Source organism: Sturnus vulgaris, chromosome 6, assembly GCF_052056855.1.
Source record: "Sturnus vulgaris isolate bStuVul1 chromosome 6, bStuVul1.hap1, whole genome shotgun sequence".
Classification (NCBI taxonomy): Eukaryota; Metazoa; Chordata; class Aves; order Passeriformes; family Sturnidae; genus Sturnus; species Sturnus vulgaris.
In genome coordinates this window covers 9956513-9971826 of record NC_142248.1, presented here as the reverse complement: position 1 = coordinate 9971826, position 15314 = coordinate 9956513, and the positions used below count along the sequence as shown (strand labels likewise).

The following is a 15314-nucleotide window of genomic DNA, read 5'->3' as shown; positions in this document are numbered from 1 at the left end:
GAGCTTTTGAAGATAGCCAAACTGAAAGCCATGTAGGATAAACAAGCAGGTCTCAATCAGTGGGAAACAGAGAAGTTTCATTTTCTAAAGCCCAAAATTACAACAGGTCTGGAAAACAAAGCAAGTGTCCAGTATATAAAACCTTCCAGTATTGCTGTAGGCAGCAAGATGAAGATGAACATACCCAATAAGCTTATCATCTTTACCAGGAGCAAGCAAGTATCAAGGATAAAAACATGCAAAAAAACAGAAGCAGCTTTATGAGCAGTTTCATGAACTCACAGATATTGCCTCAATGAGATTATTGCTCATCTATGCTGTTGAGAAAGCTGACCACAATCCAGTTTATATGAGAAAGATCCAGTTTACATAAGAAATCCCTTAAGTCACATAAAAAGACAAGAAAATAAGAATTTCAGGCTACGTTATTTTTCCCTTCATTTCCCATAGGGGCTATTATAATTTTGTTATTTAAATAACCTTCTCCTTGCAGAATCACAGAGGTTGGTTTGGGGTTCTTTCATTTTGTTTTGCAAAGGAAGGTATCATCTAGACCAGCAATAGCATTGAAATTGGTCTTGCTGAAAGAAAACAGCAACACAATGCCCTTATCATCCTAGAGATCATTGGTGCAAACTACACCAGCAACGAATAGCACTACAAACTAACAATTCAAAGAAATTGGCACTCTTGTTTGTAGTTGGGAACTTTTGATTTACTAGATGTTTTTTCACTCCATGACCTGACATAGGCTCAATGTTTCAGGTTGAATTTGTTGGTAGCCCTGAGAGAAACACAAGAAAATATAATCATGTGTGTGTCCTGAGTTTATTCACGCTTCAGTACTTCTGTTAATCATCCATAGGGCAACATTTCTCTTCTCCATCCCATGAGTAAATCCATTAGACATGCATAATTTATCTTTCTGATACATAACTTGGAAAGTTTTCTTCTCAAGTGTTCCATGTCTCATTGAGAGTAACTTCTAACGTAGATAAAGTATAGAAGAACTCCAAACAGTTCTTCTCAAACCTCATTCACATCTTTTGCTCCCAATAAAAAACAAATGCTTCTCCTCTGGCTCTCCTCTCAAGTTCAAAGTGAGTTTCTGCTCTTCCTTCATATCTATCAATACTTCTTCAACTATTACAAAGGAAAATTCCGTTGATTCCCATATATTCCAAAATGCAGTCATTTTGATTCCTCTTCCTCCCTTTTCATACATTGGGTTGCACAGAGACGGAGGAACAACTGTAAAACTGTACAGGTATCTCCAAATTTATGCACATTTGCCTGCAATTCCAAACCATTGGTCCTAGCGATGATGAAGGCTGATCTTTCCAATGCATTACAGTTCTCATAAAGTTGCATACTTCACATTTCCATGACACTTCCACACAAAGCAAAACTTCCTTCTTTTCCAATACAAAGAACAAGAATTGAAAGTCTTCTCTCTGAAGAATGCTGTGCCAGCCAACAGTGTCTCTTTGGATCTCAGGCCTTTAATGCCAAGGCAATATACCCTGCCCTGAGATTTATTTTACAAACGTTTCATTAAGGAGTGGTGATGTATGCGGGACTAATTGCACATGAACAGGAGAAGCATGCCAATCACTGAACTGTTAACACAAGATATTCTGAAATTTCATTACACCCATCTATAAATCAAGACATGACCAAAACAAGAATTCTACTTCACAGAAGTCACTCTGCAGAGAATGAGACATAGTGGTTAGTTAAGCTGCCTTGTGTTTGGCCTTGAAGCTGTCTCCACAGTTACAGAGTAGAGATGTCACAACATACAAATAGTTCAGGAAAGGCACTGTACTAACCTAGCTTACTGATGAAAGACAACTCCACACTTATGTAGAAGCAGTCTCAAAACATGAACAACTCTTAACAAAACATTAGAGGGGTATATGCCAAAGTTTCTGTGTTCCACAAATACACTGGTGGAGACCACCAGCAGTGACAATAATGGCTGTAGCTGGAGATACTCCAGAACAAGAGATGCATTTAAAAGATCATGATTCAACATCCCACCACAGCCCAAGAGCTTAACAACATGGGTAGTCACAGACACAGAGTTCTAAGCATGAGACTCATAGTTTAGGTGAGCCATTTACAGTAAACAGTGAGGCATATAACAAAAAAGAAGCCATACTTTTCATGTTTGCATTGGAATATAGTGGTCTTATTATGCAGCACTAAGAGTTAGTGGAAGCAAGACTGGACCCAGCCAGCTGTGACAGATGCAGAAACTTGAGTATTGCCAACTCTGCTGATTTTTCACTTGGAAAAGGCATTTCTCCAAATTAACAGAACAAGATATCTGTCCCTGAACAGTACTCACTTGGGAGGATTGAAGAATTCTTCTCACATAAGCTGTACACAAAATAGTTTTAACAAGCAGTTAAGACTTCAGCACTGACGACACTCGTTACTGTTACTTTTGCTGTGCACTGAACCATTCCACCCAACTGGATGTGTAAAATCCTTTGTACCAGACTCAAAGTGTGGCACAGAAACAGTGATGGTATGCAGTAAAGTTGCTGGAACCTCATTCACATGCAGGACATAGACAAAGTACATTCAGGAGTTATTTTAGAAAAAAATCATACCTACATGATAATATGCAATTTTTTGTATTAATACATTGCAACAGAGTAGAAAGGTAGACCAAAAAATTTCAAGAGCAACAACCACTACCACCATCTTTCTTCTCTTTTTCCATGTTCTGCAGAACTTAGGACTGTTTCTTTGCACCAATGCTTACCCATGCCAGATTTTATTGGATTTCAAATTCACATTTATCATTATCTCCCCATGTATCAGAAGGTCTCCCATCCCCATTCAAGTCTTTACTTTTCCTTCAACCCAAGATAACCTAAAAAAATATCACCAACACTTAAAGAAAAAAAAAGTACCCTATTTATTTTGTACAACCAGTTTTATAAGAATCTCACTCCCATTGGGACAACACTATATATTTGTACACCACCTGTACCTAATCAGTGTATCAGTTTTAGGCTCACTTTTGTTTACAATACAGCAACATAAAGGATATTAATGAAGCAGACAGTTTGCTGGATTAAACACACAAGGGAAGGTCTCCATTCCTAGTTTAGGGTCTTCAATAAAATTACTGCAATGCAGAATAAATCAATTTCTCTCTCTACCTCAGTTTCTAATCCAAACATGGGAATAATGCTACTTACCAGACTGACCTGTTACCTTTTAAGTAGAGCAGATTCTCAAATAACAACAAGCACACCTATACTCCAGTGAATAAACTATGCTGATTCACAACAGCAGATTGCCTGAGCCAAATTCCATGTTGTATTAACAAGTCAACAGGAAGCACTCCAATATTATTACACTGATGTGTTCTGATCTTCTTTCCCCTACATACCAGTCAGCTGACATTCTCACTGCTCCCAGTACACAGGTATCAATCTCAAATACTCTCTTTCCTTTCCCTTTTATTATATTCTCCCTCCTTACCCCCTAAAATACTTTTTTTTCTTCTTTCTTCTCCTCAAAAGGACACAAATGGGAACTGTAGGATCTGGAGAACAGTATTTGTAGATGGGGTAGTCACACTCAGTGTGGGAGTACTGATGGTAGTCACTAATCTGAAAGGAAGAATTCAAGTAACCATACTCTTTGTAGTTCCATTCTTCACAAAACTATGATTATTCAATACAAGTAAAAAGATTTACACACTAGGTTACAAACATAACACTGAATCACTAGGCCAATCAAACATGGAATCACATAAGCATACAATTAGCATTTAATAGAAGAAAAGTACAAGACTGCTGTACAACGGAAGTAGACTTCAGCTACAAGAAAACTAAGTGTCCAAAACACTTAGTACTCACACTGATTGCCACAGATTTTTAATTGATTGTTTACTTAAAGTTGGAAGAATAAATTGTAGGTTTATCTAATTTTAGTGGCTCCTATAAACAATTGAAAGGCATATAATTTTCAACCTTCATAATGCTGACAGAGAGTGAAAGAGTATCATGGAGCATGGTATGATTGGACTTTCTGAACAAAAGACTGGCAGTTTTAGGAAGGCTGTTGTGGCAGCCAATTATTTTTATTCCCAAGGGGCCAGGGTGCTTCACCCAGAGGAGAAGGCAGTAACATGCTGCTGAGGGAACTCCTTCACATCCCCTCACACCAACATCATCACAATATTCTCCTGCTCTCCTGAGATTCACTGATTCCATGTATACAACAACCCTACTCCAACATCCTAGAAGATGGAGCAAACCACCACGTGGCAGGAAGTCTTACCACAACAGCAGAGACTAAGATGAGACAAAACAGTGTGGAGCACTAAACTAGTACGGGATATGCCAGTATGCATTTGTATATGCTGATATGCAGTTGTATCAAGACTAACACAAACACTACTGTGTTATCAGTGTAGTGCCCATCATTATAGAGATTGTTTTGCAAAGTTACTCTTTGAACAAATTCTCTTGTTTAAAAATTAATACCCAGATTTTTAATGATCCTATTGTTGTACTACAAGAGATGTTTAAACCCATCTGTCTATACACACATACACACAAATTCTCATGCACTCCTCTCATTACTTTGTCCTTACATATTCCTCTTCTTGCCATTTTAAGGACAAGGTTGGTTTGGTTGGTTGGTTGGTTTCTTTTTTATAGTGTCTTTGAGAAAAATCACAGTTCCTATCAATTTACACTCGTATTTATGGTTATTATCCAGTGGAGGGAAGCCATGAGGACCAGGAATACACAAGAACATTTATTGTATAATTATAAGTCCCCTTCTAATATAACTTCTGATCCCTATTAAACCCATATGAGCCTTACTGCCTATTGGAATACCAAAAAAGTGTCATAGGTGAAGGATTAAAATTCATCCTGCATATGTGGGAATATGGAAAAAAATATGTTTAAAAATATGTAGATAGTATTTAACTCTATTTCCCAATTTATGCAAGAAATGCCTGAAGAAATGACAGGAGCTTCTGGTATACCTGAGAGAAAAGTACTGGCATGTCTAATGTATAATACTTTCTATACATGAAGGGGAATTTAACAGATACTTCTGCACTTCCTTAGTTTAAGTTTTCAAAAGTCTTAGACTGAGATGATCTATATACATGATGATGAAATCATGCAATATATTAACAATGAGTTTAATACAAGGAAAAAACAGCATTTTTTAACAAAAACAACCATGAGCACAGAAGTGTAGATTAAGCTAGCAAAAGGAAGCCTGGAAGAAGGTCCCAAATGGTGAGGAATGGTACAATTTTATCTTGCTTCAGGAAGGAGCAAACCTAAGATCAGTATTTTTGCTCATGCAATTTTGTAGCAATGACAGTGTCAGCACAATACAACCTGAGGTAGGTATTCACAGTGTCACTGACCCACACCCAACTCTGCAGCTGAGAAGATACTGTTACCACAGTAGAGCACTCACCCAGCACCTGCCTCTAACAGGCCAACACCACCAGGTTTTCACTGACTGCAAACACAGCAGCTCATCACCACAGGAAAAAACATTTAATTGCACTAAACACTACACAAGTTCTTCAACAGCTAGACATCCAAATATAATTCCTGCAAGAAGGTGGAAGAAGATATTCTAAGTCTTATGGCAAGAAGAAACTGCCACACATGGATGAGAACTATAGGAAGTGAGACTATTTCCATGTTTATTTTAGAGGCTGACATCCAAAAGAAAGTAAAGCAGGTGAAATATGCCAAATTGCAGGTAGAAAGTGGAAACTAAGTGTGATTGTGAAACAAGTTTCATAGTGACAAATCCACTGACTTCAAGACGATTCTCTAAGACCGCAAAATAAGAGGTATGATGTGGTGGGATTCCTCCTTGGGAGAAGAACTGCAGTTGACTCAAGGGCAGGTACCTGGCATTCAAAAACAGCACAAACCTTACCAGTGCTTCCCAATTTATTTCTGATCAGAATGTACTCTCTGAAAAGGCAAAAAAGGAAGATCAGGTAGCCACATCCTTTCCATTTGGGGTCACTGACAAAAGCATCATTAATACAGCAAATTCATGCTACGCACAATAGATTTACACGATGAAGATGCTTATCAGAGACAATTACTGCAAGCTAAGCAGCAGTGAAATGGTATCTGGAGCTCCAGCTAGATGTAAATTACCAAAAAGCTTCATTATTAGAAATATAGGCCATTGTAATCCTTTTATAGAGTTATGAAAAAGGTTTGTTAGTGAGGTTGGGGGTCTGAATTTTTATTGTGCTTTTAATTGTTTGGGCTTTATCTTTTTTTTAAGTCCATCACAAGTCAGGTTATTCAAATTTCAGACCAAATATTTCAAAGGGAACAGTTTTGTCACACTGGCAAGAGGGATAGAGACAGAAAGTATTCCTTGGACACATCAAGGACTAATTTCTGGCTTTCATGAAAAATTTTGTCGTGCTAACAAATTAAGTAAAAGCCCTGAATAAATACATTCCAAGTTCTTACAAAGCATTACAAGAGCTCAATATTAGCCACTTTCTAAAGGCACAGCAAAGACACTTGGAAACAAAGTACTCAGTGTGAGATCCCCCAGGGATCACCAGCAGCCTCTTAAACAGTTAAAAAATTAAAATAATTAAATAATTAAGATAAACAATTAATTTTTGTCCAGTGCTTCAGGCCTGCAAAATCCATTTAAAACTCTATTTTTGGGGGTGCGGGGGGGGTGAAGAATGAAATTCTGGTGCTTTTAATTCAGCTGTGAGGTTTCCTATTGGCTTGAGCAGAACCATAATTTCCTCACAGATCAGGACAGATTTGCTCTTATGAGATAAGAAGTACTTACAGAAGTTTTTCTTTACAACTATGCATTAAACCCTTTTGCACATCCCTACTTCTCACTTTCCTTATCTAGGATACCCTGATACAGCAGCGTTACAAAGGGCACTGTTGCAGGCTCTCTACAGAGGGTAAAACGTCCTTGAAGGACAAGATCATCATCTTTCCAATACACAGAGATTCATCTTGGTTTCTTCTCTTGCCTGTTGTGTAGGCCCAATCAGCCAACGAAAGGGAATTTCATCCCTGAACAGCAACAATGTCAGACCAACTAATCAAGTCAAGATACTAATAGTAACTATTTCAGCTAAGTGCTTGTCCTGTCAGCAATTTGCTCCACATGGGCTGCGAAGAGGCTGGGAACACAGAAAGAAAACTATATTACTGTTTACCAAGTCCAGTACAATTACAGCATCCCTAAGGTTTTAGACTAATCTCTTCACCTTTTTGTATCAGTTTTAAACAGTGTCAGTAACATACAGTGTGTACAATGTATCAGTGCTGACAAAATACAATCCTGCCTCAAGGAAGCTGTTACCACATAAATATCTGTCATATATATAATCTGTACAGGTGAAGGAATGAGCAACTTTTTTTAGGCTTTGGGTGGTTTTTTGCACAGCTATCAAGCACATGTGAATTCATAATGGACAGAATTTCTGGACACTAACTAAAAGAAGAAGAATTTTGTCACACAGACCTAGATATTAGCTAATTATGGTGATTACAAAGAAGCTACTTTCCAACATTAGAAGCTTGGAGGTCTTAATCCTGCTGCTACTTATATAGAGTCTGATTTCAGGCATTCAGCTATTCTCTCTAACTTCTGCAAGACTTAGTGTTAAATAACATGACTTCTTGCAAGACTAGAGTTCTAATTAATTTCTCCAAAAAATAAAAACAAAAATGTATTTCATATTGTCTGACACTTAAATACAAATCTTTTTATTTAATATCTCATACAATCTGAAGAACAAAGAAATTGACAGGGATCAATTAAATCAATCAGTTAAAGTTAAGTGTTTGCTCACTTGAAAATGAACTGCATTATCCAAATCATGGCACACGAGATTACAGCAAATAATAAACTTGTTCCTGGATGAACAACCAAAATCAAATTAATGTCCATGTTAATTTCGGCAAATCTGACTGTGTTGTGTGAAAATACACAATTCCCATGGATATAAATAAAGTATTCTGAAAAGTTACTATTCTTCTATACCTACTTCAGAAACACTTCACATTCTTTGATGCAAATCAGACGTGAGTTCAAGTGCAGTGGTCAGGACTAAACACACCTGACAAAAACTGTTTCTGGAGGTACCTGCCAGTACCTGTGTTTGTGACTGTGTCCCCTTGGGACCCAGCAATGGAGTCACTAGTCCCCACAGCACGAACACAAATCGGGACCCCTGCTCTGATGCATAAGGCAGCTATGTCATCACTCGCTCCCAAGTAACACAGCAGAGAAGCGAGTTCTCATCAGAAAAAAAAATACTGTTAAAACTCTTTCACTGTGTGAAAAAAAATCCACTGTGACCTGCTGGAAAGGACAATATGGCTGCCATACTGCCAGTAACAGAAATCCCCTTCTGCCAAATGTTTCCATCCATAACATTGCTTTGAAAGATTAAAAGTCCCCAGAATATCAAATAAGATACTTGCAATCACAGATGAAGCAAAGTGTTAGTACAATTAATACATTCTTTGTACAAAAACACATAAGCAGTAGTAAGACTTCCTTCACGGACTGCTATTCTCTAAACATATTACCCAACTCTAAAACATTTTTTTACTTCTAAAAACAAAAATACTGACTGCTGCACAGGCTTAAGCTGACCAACAAGAACTGGTAAGGTATTGAGGACTGCATTTCTAGATCATGATAGCATCTTTTACTCTTCACTCCAAATCACCAACTTCTGCTCAAGAAAACTACAGGTCCCAGGATGCCCTAGGATAGCACAATCCTGGCAGGCCATTGCAATAAAAACATAGCACTGCACGCTGGGGCCTGTAGTTTCCACGAGCACATTCTTACTCAAGATGAGACCAGATGTAGGCCATATTGCACACTTCCACCAGCCTGCAAACAACACACACACCCCGAGCAGGGAGACTGCTGCTGGGAACCGTCAGGTAAACTGGATTGATACCCAGTTCTCATGTGTTGAAGTTAAGAGACCAAAGATTTCTGCAGAAATAAATATCACCTAACCAAGAGTCCTCAAAGAATAGCAGTTTGGCTACTTTCAAACATGCACAGTTTGCTGTAGCTTTTTAACACCATTTACTGAAGTGCAACAAGAATTTATGAGGTTTTTCTCCCAAGACTGCTACATTTAATAACATTAAAGAGTACTCTTTTGAATAGCAATAGGAAAAGTATGTTTGGTGAGGGGCATATTCTCCCTGTCCAGAATCCAGTTATCTGGAAACAAATTGCTCTCCTCTTCCATTTCTATAATGTGCTGAAGCAGGGGCTTGCCTCTCTTCTGAAAAGAAGTGGCTCTTAGCTGCAAATTAAATAGCTGTGTCTCAGCGTAGGCCTCAGAGAGGAATACGCTGTACTTCAGTAGAGGGAATGGCAGCTCCCCCTACCAGTCTGTTCTAAGAAGGTTTTAATCGAGGAAGGAAACAACCAGGGAACAAAATAAATAAGTCCTTCTTTCTCCCCCTCCCACTTCCCTGAACTCTGGATTATTATTATTAAAATAATTTTAAAACAGTAATACGCATATAAAATTCCATCAAAGAACTTATATGCTTCCCTAATCCTTGTAGTACAAGACAGTCTTTGCAGCATTTCCAGGCTAGCAGGCAGCACGTACAGAAACATGCAAAAGAAAAAGGACCATGCAAAAGGAAAAGGCTAGGCCAAGAGAAAGAAATGGTGATGCTTCAGTCGCCTCAAAGTCATCCTGATGCACTTCCCTGTAGAGGCAAGAGGCCTCAGGAGCATCTAAAGGTTTTGTCAATACAGCAATGCTGTCCGTAGGCCAGACAGCTGTTGCCATAGTTACTATCAGCCAGCTGATCAGAAAATAATTATTGCAATTACTCAGAAGTTTTGTTAAAACAATTTAAAGCTTCAATAGGATACCACTTGATCTCTCCAATTAACTGTTTGCAACTATGCTGCCTTTGGGATCCATACAGTTAACTTGGATCTGCAGGGTTGAAGTGGAAGAGGGGAAGAAATCAATGTTCCTTCTCCCTTTCATACTGACAGCTTGTATTTCATACGCAGAAACAAGGAAGCTGAAACACCCTTAAGCTGGGCTGCTCAGCTAGAGTTCTCTCACAGGCCATCTTAGAGTCACAGGCCTAAATCTGCCCTCGTTTGTTTGAGCTACTCACACATCCATTCTGCAATTCAAGAAACACACCGGCTACATTTTCAAAGCGTACTTTTAATTACACATGCAAAGGTAGAGTCCCTCACTTCAGAGGCAGGTGACAACTTCTGTACCAAGCGAACTTTCTCTTTTGTCCTACAAGCGCAGTACTGTCAGGTGGAAGGGCAGAATCGGAAAACACACATTTTAAGAAATAAGACATTAAAAATGCATACAAGCTGTATGAACATGGCCTAGAACACAGCTCACATGAAGCAGAGCCTCACTGCTCCTGTAGCACTTACAGATGCATTCCAACCAGTAACAACAAACATTAGATTTGGGCTGGGGTCTGGGGGGTGGAGGCAGCATGTTTGTTTTGTGGTGTGTGGTTTTTCAAAGCATGCTTTGAGCATACAGTCTCTAATCAAAAGAGTAAGCATTTGTAATGACAGCGAACAAGAAATCTCGGGCAAGAGGGAACAAATAATAGGTCAAACCATCTAGGCAGAGCTTTTAAGGCATGGGGAACTTGATAATTCCATCAGAGATATTAAACTGGTATAAAAGATATACCAGAAAACAAACTCTGCAGATAAGCCTGTATCAAGTTGCACATTTTTTCCTCAAAAACCTGCAATGACCAAAGTATTAAAACAAAAGATTCTGTGGTGAAGTTGGGCTTTGTTAGAACAGTAGGCAGGGCAGTCCTCTCAGACCAAAGGAAGGGACCTGTGAGAATTTTCTACAGCTATTAAAATTATTGTAGGGACAGGTAATTCTAACTGCAACGTCTGATTACAATGCAAGTGCACCTTTCCTCAGCACTAAGTACTTTTTAAAAACTCTTTAGATTTCTGTACATTTTACAGCCATTCTATGATTGACACTTCACTTTTGTGAAGTTTTGACATAATGGAAGCAGAATCAAACAAACTTTAAATCACACTTTTACAATTTCAGTCCAGAGAGGAACTTTGTAAAGTGCAGGAGCCATAAATAAAAACTTACAAAGGAAACAAAGCATCTACTTTTTTTTTTTAATGAGACTCTATGTGCCATAAGGAAAAAAAAAAAGGAAAACGAGAAAATAAAAAGTTGCCCCCCCCCCCAATGTAAATAAAATTCTTCTTTGCCCGCATAATGCATATCTCTACCACCAGCACAAGCCAGGCACTGGCTTTGTGCTATACTGAACATGAAATATTACTGTAAGATACCTATAAAAACTATCCTTATATACCCTCTAATTACAAGGTACAGAAGTAAGTACCAGCCCTTTGCATTTGGCAGACATCTCAAAACCCTTGTGCGCTCTGCCCCACCTTTCCACTATATGGTTTGTTCCTAAATAACCTTTGTGCTGTTAAAATACATCAGAAACAGGATGTGAGCTGCTTTCTGGCACAGAGTAATTGAACAAGGGCAATTCATGAACGTACAGGAGCCAGGCCTTTTGTAGAGTCTTATACTTCTAGTATACAGCTACACATGTGACTGCACAGTTGTGAGCATAAAGGGTGAAGGGGACAGTGAAGAAATATTATTAGAAGCTTAATAATAGGTTTTTAGCACTGCCCCTTCTACACAAGAAGCTTCTCCTGAAGGAGATGCTTTAGAGCTCACATCCCTGTGAGATAGCCCTCCAAAAAGCAAAGCTCTATCATGCTATGAAGTTCTTTCTTATATTTAATATTTTAAACAAGTGAAACCAACAAACTCAAAATAACAGTAAAAAGGTTAGGGTCACGCACACATGTTTCTCACATGACATTCATCTTGAGTTTCTGGTACCTATGCAAGATGACAATAACACATGAAATAAGATAAATCAAGGTTTCTTCAAACTGGACTAAAATAAAAGAGAAATCTCCATTGCAAACCATTTCCGGCAGTATCAACTCATTTGACCAAATAAAATTCTTCATAGCTCTGAGAATAAGGATAAAGGAACTGAACAGCTACAATGTGTTCATAAACAAACTCCATAAACAACTCAAATAATAGCCAGGCTCACTATCAAAGCTTTCCATCTACACACAGAATTATACAACTTTTTAAGGAGTCAATAAAATACATCTTATTTTCTTAAAAAAAATTAAAGTCCATTAAAATTATGTCCTTTGTAAGGATCCACACTAAGATATTTTAATTTTTTTTAAATTATAATTTCTACAGTGAAGTTTAACAGGCACACACAAAACCTCATCTCTAAATAAAAAAGCTGAGATAAGAAATAGTTAAGATCAATATTTAAAACAAAGCTGAATAGCCTACAGTGAAGAGATATCTTCACAAAACCTAAACTTAAAGAAGAGATTTCACTGTTAAAGATGGAAAACATAACAGCACTTTTTTCTAAGTAACCTAAGTTTTAATTTCCTACTTTTGCTTTTTTTAAGTTCTTTGAAGGTAAGATTTTTAAAATTTTTCCTAAAGGAAGAAAACCAATTTGAAATGCCTGCTTCCGTCAACAAAACTAGTTCAGGATGCACAGAGAGGAGAGCAAAGATTAAAAAGTTCCAGGTAAAAATCTTAAAAACACTAATGGCAAAATAATTTTTAATAACAAAAGACTCCTCCACATAACATTCTGAATTACACAACATGTTATCTTCACTAGTTAAATGAAAAATCACCAAAACCCATAATGGGATGCACTCCAAATTTGGTGTTGCTCAGGTCACTCAGGCTAAAATCTTGGGATATGACATAGCTGACATCCATCTGGCAGCAAGTACTCCCAGTGAGCAAGCACCAACCTTCTGCTGGACAACGGGTCTCTTAAGACCTTGAAGAGATACTCTATACACACTACTATACAACATGAAATGAATGGATAGAGGCTGCTCCATAATCCCTCTCTATCAGCTCAAACCCCTAGCTGATATAACTATCATAAAATAATCTACCATAGTGAAGTTGAAAGTTTTAAAAAATTTGAGAATCTCATCATCTATTTTTTTAAATACAGTTTTAAAGTTTCATTTACTGAGTTACAGAATTCCTTTCTAGAAAACAAGAATAAGAAACGCCCCCAAAGAAAGTTTCATTTAGCTATCATGAAGCATGCACAGATATAAACAAAATTCCCAAAGACTGTGATCTTTCTCCTAAGGTATGATAATTAACTTCTTTAACTAATATGAGTAGTTATGCTATTTTTTATTTCTTTAAGATCCTTAACGTCAGTATTTAATGAAAACTATAAAGTTGTGTTATACACAATCACTAACAAGTTTAATATTAAAGTTCTGTCATTAACCTGGTAAGAAGTAATGAATTTTAGAATTCTAAGGGTTTTTTTTTTTAAATAAGGTATTGAAACACATGTTATTTTTTTCACAAATGAAGCCTCAAAATAAGCCTCCCTTCATCAAAGTTAGAAATTCCCCTGCTATGTAGCAGGTCTAGCCTCACCAGCTAACTCTGGGAAATCACAGGAAAGCCAGAGGAAGCCGACTTACAAAACTGAAACTAAGCAGGTGTCTTCATTGTTAGAAGTGAGCACAATGAGAAAAGGGGGGAGAGGAAGAAAAAAAAAAAAAAAAAAAGAGTAAACAGACAGCCCAAATCCGTTTTATTTCTGATACCTGAAAATCTACAGCTAAGCAAAAAAAAGATGCATCTATCTACACATACGGGTGTACAGGAGTATCTATCCTTTAACCTCATAACAAGCAAGAGCACAAGAAAATTTGCCTGACCCAAAGAAGCCTGCCTCCTCCTCAAGCCCTGCCATTACGGAATGCACATCCCCACCTGATTTCTCCATGCTCAAACCCACCGTACATCACTGCACACAACTTTCTCGTGACACGCACGTTATTACCCCCAGTGGGACCTTTTTACATGCAGTCTCCACAGTGAACAAAAGTTCATTGTCAAGCTCAGTGCTTGGGCCCAAACAAATATCCAAGAGGATAAAAGGGGGAGAAAGGGAGAAAGTGCTCCTATCTGCAATTATAAGATTTGCAGGCAATCACCGTTACTTACAATTAAAAAGTGGGAACAGGTGTAGCAGATATCATACTTTGATAGCTGAACAAAGAATATTACAGCACGTGACTGAAATGTGATGACATTTGTTCACCAATCGAAAACAAAAGCCACTCTCCAATGACACTCTTTCCTCCACCCCCAAGAATTAGGAACTTAGAAATTTCTCCATATTGAAACACATCTGTTCCTAGCCTTATTTTTTGACACTTGAGAAGAAGTTGAATGAAGAGCTCCATGCATTAATAAAATACGAATTCACCCAAAAAACCTCAGCGTACTAACCCATCAGCACCCACCAAACTGCAGAGGTGGTTGAGAAGAAAGCTCTACCGACAGTAAAGCACGGAATAATAAAGAACAGGAGAAAAAAAAAAAAAACACACCACCACCAAAAAAAAAAAAAAAAAATTCCTGCAGGAAGGCAAGTGAAGAAAGGAAAGGAACATGCATAAGAGGACTACACCAAATGGTAGAGTCCCACATAGAGCCCCACTCCACCTACACGAACGCAGGAGGGAGGGAAACAAACCAAAATAAAGAAGTGTCTGTGCCCAGTGCTGGGGCAGGCGTGGGCACCCCCGGCCCCGTACCTGTGCGGGAAGGGCAGCCCCAGGGCGAGGGGGGCAGGCCCGGCTCCGGAATAACAAGTTGCTGAAGAAACGGAATTTTCCCGGCGCTGCTCGGGCCACAAAGACGAATGAAAGGAAGGAGGGAAGAGGAGGAAAAAAAAAAAAAAAAAAAAAAAAAAAAAAAAAAAAAAAAAAAAAAAAAAAAGGAAAAAAGAGAAAACCGCAGCAGCGGATTTACTACGAATTATCCATCACCGAGAGCGGCATCATTTCCCAGATAATAATAAAACTTCCCCAACAGCATCGCGGCGAAGGACCCGACCGAGAGAAAAGGGCCTGGAAATAATCATCCTGAAGGAAACCGGAGGGGAGGGGATAAGCCTCCCTCCCCCACCCCATCCCCAGTGCAATGTGTCATCTCCTTCCCCTGCTCCTCCCCCCAACCCCAATGTGTCACCTCCTCCTTTTACCCCAAGTGTCACCCTCCTCCACCTCTCCCGCTCCCGCTCGCAAACTTCTGCCGGGGAGGCCGGGGGGCCGCCCCGGGACGCTCCGCTATTCCC

General features: G+C 38.6%; 1 protein-coding gene across 16 annotated transcripts in view; it reads right to left on the bottom strand.

The window, feature by feature from the left end:
- The window catches only part of PHF21A (PHD finger protein 21A), a 126238-nt gene that overhangs the window by 110461 nt on the left and 463 nt on the right, over window positions 1–15314 (bottom strand). For 4 of the 16 annotated variants that reach the window (XM_014881861.2, XM_088166924.1, XM_088166916.1 and 1 more), the window contains exon 2: window positions 14773–14858. The exons of 5 other annotated variants lie outside the window; for them this stretch is intronic. The gene's annotated coding sequence lies outside the window, so the exon portion shown is untranslated. Of the gene's footprint in view, window positions 1–14772; window positions 14902–15314 lie in introns of those variants that run through there. 7 more of the 16 variants (XM_088166921.1, XM_088166914.1, XM_088166922.1 and 4 more) reach the window with 5 other exon arrangements.